The following is a 6531-nucleotide window of genomic DNA, read 5'->3' as shown; positions in this document are numbered from 1 at the left end:
GGATTTATGCAGTCGTTTATCAGTGTTTTCTAAACAAAATATATTGCCATATATACTCTATGATATTCTAGGAACCACAAGTCGGTATTGGGTATTCTTTGTTGAAAGCATTTGGAATTGCCTACCGACCAAAGTTACCAACATATTTATTCTGATATATTTGTAAATGGAAAAATCAGATTATGTATCTCAATGACGTGCTTCGTGTGAAATCTACATCTTCGAAATTCACGCTGGCCCGCTTGCCCGACACCACTAAATTTTGCAGAGGATAAGTAAATACCCAATGGTGGTAGTCCTCATTGACTATTAGCATTTATTGGCTATTATTCTCAATATTAGTTCTCAATACTTAACCTTTTTGTACAAATTTGAACTGAATAATAGAAAATGTAAACAAGCAAACATAGGTAACATTTTTGTCTCTTTAAAGCAGGACTAGCTACTAATCCTGAGGACTAGTGAACTTTTTCACAAATGCTGTGGTTGTTTTTTTCTCATCGCCATGGAATTCCAAAATAGTTTCCTGCAGCGCGCATGGGCGTCTCAAGCACGACCATCTCGGGCTGTTTTTATTCAACATGCATGTAAATCTTTACACACACATAAAATATGCACACATACTGGAGTCCCTTTCCCTCGCGAGAAAGGAAATGAGGAAAATAAATAAAACATTATCATTTTCATTTTCCGACCATCTTGAAAATGAAATATCATGTTGTCGGTATGTAGAGTAGAGGCGCAGAACACGCCAAGTGTATATCATTATGTGACTACACCCACTTCAGGAATTGCACTTCCGTGATGACATGTACACCACGTGCTGAGATCACGTCATGGCTGTTAATGCTCCTTGAAGATCCCGGTTAAAATAGCTCTTAAGCGACCATGCCTGTCGTAAGAGGCGACTTACGTGATCGGGTGGTCAGGCTCGCTGACTTGGTTGATGCATGTCATGGTAGCCCAATTGCGTGGATCGATGCTCATGATGTCAATCACTGGATTTTCTGGTCCAGACTCGATTATTTACTGACCGCTGTCATATAGCTGGAATATTGCTGAGTGCGACGTTAAACAACAAACCAACCAACATGGCTACATCCTCGTGTGTCATGGGCGGTGGGGAAGTCTCGTGGCTAAAGCGGTTTTTTTAACAGTAAACATACCGTACACGGTGAAAATAACTGAATCCCATAACTGAATGTACCGTTTGTTACAACGATAAATTGCCATGTATAACTTACACCAGCCGTTTTCCAAAATTATACAATGCTTTGTCAAATATGCTTTACTCCCACCAATATATTATTTCAAGTGGCGAGGTAACTCCAGCATCATTACATATGTAATGCTTTGATTATATGATTTGATTCAAATTATATTTGATTATATATATATATATATATATATATATATATATATATATATATATAATCTTCACACCTGAAATGCCGTTGAACAGCGAAAGATCTTGTGTGGATAAAGGAGTTTTGGCAAGCACGAATAACTGGACTCTATTCTATTTACGTTATTACTCGACTATTGCAGTATGAATGGTAAAGGTAAATCATTTTGATAATGACCTATATATATTCTATTTACGTTATTACTCGACTATGCCAGTATGAATGTATAACACATTAAATTAAATTAACTCTCAAGCATACGGCGTGAGTCACGAGATATTCAATCAAATATTAAGCTCTCAAGTCAAGATTAAATAACCTCTCGCGAAATCTAAACTTTAATGCTGAAAACAAATTTGAAAGAAAATAATCGTAACTAGCAGTGATGCATTTGAGCATTTGAGCCATGAGCCCTTAAATACACAATTAAAATACACTTGAATGAGGTATGACACTAGAACCACACCCATCCACCCCCACACCCTAAACTTGGATTGAAAGCCCTGCTAAGCTTGTTCAGTTACGTGAATTAAAACTCAGTGTGCCCGTTTGAATATTTCTCCCCCTTTATGTGATACTCTTTCTTCTAAAAATGAATTTGGCAAAAAGATCCGAGGACATCCCATTACGGGTCACGTTAGAACGACCTTTCATCCGGCCAATCAAGGCGTCGCTTACCAGATCATGAAAGTGACAGTAGGAATGTGTTTTCTAATCATGCAACCTCGAAAACGTTAACACGGGGTATCCCGAACGATAGTTACGGCCCGTACGACTGACTCCGTCAAAATCATGATTCATCGTCTATCTCCAGCTTCCATGGGATAAACATTTGAACGGAAGTGGCGTTGCACGGTACGTGGGATATTTTTCAAACGTAGACTGAAATGGAAGTCGCCAGGTTGAAACGAGTGCCGAAAAAGCTCGAGAAAGCTGCTTTCTATTTGGCTGATGTCGACTTCATTTCAGTGGTCGGTTTAAGTTCGCGAAAGGTGGTTCTGACATTCATGACCCGTAATGGGATGTCCTCAGATCTTTGTTTAGCGGCAGCGAGATCTTAGATCTGATTTTAATGAGATTGGCATAAAACAAAATATTTGCAACAGACTACCTGGTAGTACGTAGTAGTTTTGTTTATGGTCAAAGGGAAGTAATCGCGTTTGTACAAAAAATTAACTGCAAGCACCTCACAGCGATATCCCGTTCGCTGAGCTCAAACTCTTTCAAACGGCGCGTGACATCTTCGTTTCTATTTCGACATCATCGCTGTCATAAAGCTCGTTCAGTTAGCTACGTGAATTCAGTTTCTTCTAAAAATGGATTTGACGTCGAAAAAAAACGTCACTAAAAACCACCTGATTGTCGGTAGTGGTTTTGTTTATGGTTAAAGGGAGGTAATCGTGTGATACAAGAGTAAACTCCCTTGCCTCAACTCAGCACAAGCTCCTTCCCAGCGCGTGACATCTTCGTTACACTCTCGGTAACAGAGTATAGAGAGCTCCGCGAACGGGCTATCACTGTGAGGAGCCTTGGCGTGGGCCCTCAATCAAAGGGAGCTCACCGCGTACAACAAATCATGAGTTATGCCCCTTGTCTCAAAGGGAGGTAAATCTGTTTAGCAAATGGTAAACAGGATTTACAGTTACTTCCCTTTGACCATCAACGGCGCGACTCCTCAAATCCAATGCGTCTTAGCGATGTAGTATGTAGGTAACGAGTAGTGTCCACTCAGCATAGATTCCGCTATCTACGATACCCTGAGATCAGAACAGATTCCTCAAATCCAATGAGTTATCGATGTAGTAAGTAGGTTACCCGGAATAGCCGTGTGGACCCGAATGAACCTGAACACATCTCTCTCGTAAATTTATGTACCCGAGGTAGATCTCGGTATACAGAAACTACCCTGCCACGGAGTGCAATCCATAGGCGAGTCCAACCCCTGTTCTGAAACCGGGTTCAGTATTAATATTGTCCGCAAGAATTCCCTTTCTGAGAAAGATCATATTGAACTCGATAATATTTACGATGATTTAACACAAACTAAGATGGATCTTACACAAAGGTGTGATTTATAGACAATTAAAACGATCAAAACGTAAATGAATGCAGAGTTGCACAAATTCCAGTAGGCGGCCCACATTTAGAATATTTTCTTTGAAGGTACGACATTTTGAGGCATATCCAGCGTCATCGAGACTGTTTATGAACCAAAGATTCAGTAAAGACCGATTCAGTACCCAATGAAGACTTAAACACCTTATTTACCGAGGCGGGTATGCTGTTAATATCAGGAGGAATTAATATTCACGAACCTGGTATTTTAGGAATGGTAAACCGGTTGGGTACCACATGGCAACGACTTGCCCACGCCCCCAGGCGACAAGTTCTTAAGCCTTGAACTTAAAAAAGCTTAAATGAGGTTCGAGTGAGTGAGTGAGTGAGTTGGATTTAACGCCGTTTTAAACAGTAATAGGGGGAGGTTTTTTATGCACTCATGTACTGAAAATAATTACCCTTCCCTAATACATGTTGTTCATGACCCTCACTGAAAAAGCAATGTCCAGTATTTCATGCCCCTTTCCAAATAAGGGTAATACACACGCGCGCGCGCGCGCACATACACACACACACACACACACACACACACACACACACACACACACACACAGAGGTGGGTGCGCTAAAAGTAAAGATGATGCATGGAGATCTTTTCTCCTAATATATAGCCTGGTCGTGTATAACCTCTATACCTCAAAGTGTTTGTATTTCTTAGATCGTGTAGAAAATGGATACATTATCCTGTATATGTTAACTTTCGAGCAAAGGAAAACCAGTGAGCAACGACCCCGCTCCTGCGGTGAGCTTGGAACCCAAGTATGTGTACCTCAACTAGACTCCCCTTTTAAGAGATAATGAGGGACCATGGTGATGAGTCTGATATTGAGACACTGCGGGACTGATATACCTCGAACTGAAACGGGTTTGGTTTGAATGTTTAATCAAACATGGAAAGACTTTAAATTGGTCCGAGCAGAGTCTTGTTTAACCAAAATATTGCCAACTTTACCGTATGGAGAACGATCCTATAGTCTAGAATCAATGACAAACGACGCCCAGTTAAGAATATATGGCATCTATCGATCGCGGTTAACCTTTGTATTGTTCAGGGGCGATGAGGGTAAGGTGTTCGTTCGTCACGTCGAAGACCCGGTTCGATTCCCCAAATGGGTACAATGTGAAACCCATTTCTGGTGTTAGCCGTCATATTGCTGGAATATTGCGGCGTTAAAGCACACTCACTCACTCACTCACTCACTCACTCACTCACTTGTATTGTATTGCAGTCACATTGAAGCCCATGTAAAATACCCCCTCGCTGGCAAAGCGAGCGTCATAATCAGGTTGAATGTCTACTATACATGTCTAGGTTCCCATAGATGAAAGGTCTACATGTCGACTATACATGTCTAGATTCACATAGATAAAAGGTCTGTATGTCGACTATACACGTCTAGATTCACATAGGTGAAAGGTCTGTATGTCGACTATACACGGCTAGATTCACATAGATGAAAGGTCTGTATGTCGACCATACACGTCTAGATTCACATAGGTGAAAGGTCTGTATGTCGACTATACACGGCTAGATTCACATAGATGAAAGGTCTGTATGTCGACTATACACGGCTAGATGCACATAGATGAAAGGTCTGTATGTCGACGATACACGTCTAGAATTAATATTTTGTGAGAGGAAAGTGCAACAGTTTATTTGGTACGCCCAATGGAATCTGTTTCGGCGGATATTCTAGACTGGTTATTATATGGCGTTGACTTTTTTTTCATATATCGCAATATTGACAGATGATGTTAATAACTAAAATGTAAAAATGTAAGTGGCCAACGACGTGTTATGTAACCCGACCCTTAAAATAAATTACCGGTCGAGGCCGTAGTTAACAGGGGGGGGGGGGGGGGGGGGCTGGCTACGGCACTGTAAATAATGTTGAAATTTCGAAATTATTTTATTATGGCACCCCTCACCCCCGCCCCCAATAAATAAATTACCTGTCATGATATAACTATATTATCCTGTACCCCACCCCCATCCCTAATAAATAAATTACCTGTCATGATATAACTATATTATCCTGTACCCTATCCCCATCCCTAATAAATAAATTACCTGTCATGATATAACTATATTATCCTGAATGTACATAACTCACTCTTCCGCATAACGTTTCTGCATTTACTCTGAAGCAGGATCACCTATTTTAAATTATATTTCTGTGATTTGTACTTCCTGTAAATTATTGGAAATAGGAATGTTCTAATTGCAATATGTTTATTTAAACCTGGATACTTTGTTCTGATTTGAGATCCTCCCCGAGTAGCGTAGAGTAGTTTCCCCACACTCTGTAATGCAGGCACCAGGGGGCGCTAAAACTTAAGCAACTTCCGGCAAATGTGAGAGTCTGCGAGAGATGCGAAAAGCGTCTGCTTTTATGACAGGTGAAGGCTGATAAGTACACATTTCATACAACTGATTCTGGATAATTGGAGCTACGTAATCTAGGTAAGTCTTTGGACGTCTTGTTATGTACACATATATTATTACTGTAACAGGATGAAAACGCCATTCTTAGCACTGATATAATGTTGAACTAAACCTGAATTATTGTTTCAATGAACTTGTGAAGAACTGTACAACTGGTTAACATAAGAGACTAGAATTGTATTCGTTAACATATCAAATACACAATATTTATACCTCCACCTTGAAATAGTTACACGTGACTGAGATTTTTCATTGAAAATCAGATACCAAACTTTGTTATCTTTAACTTGTATGCTCTCAATTCTAACAAGGGGGAACAAAAACTATATCAAATTGTACATGTTCTCTTAGGTTGGCGCCCCTGTTTGTGTAATGTTGGGTATATAGGAATCCTAATGCGTTGGTGAGCTTTACAGGAATTTTACCTTGATAATTATTGTTACATGTTGGGAATATTTTGCAGTGTTGTTTATGGCAGTGCAGGTCAGGTCAAATCATTGCTGAATAATCAATTACATATGTTGCCTCTCAGTGCATCATTGATCAGTTTCTCATAACCTC

The sequence above is a fragment of the Haliotis rufescens genome, unplaced genomic scaffold (assembly GCF_023055435.1).
Source record: "Haliotis rufescens isolate VD_foot unplaced genomic scaffold, xgHalRufe1.0.p SCAF_1, whole genome shotgun sequence".
Taxonomy (NCBI): Eukaryota; Metazoa; Mollusca; class Gastropoda; order Lepetellida; family Haliotidae; genus Haliotis; species Haliotis rufescens.
This window is presented reverse-complemented; position numbering follows the sequence as displayed.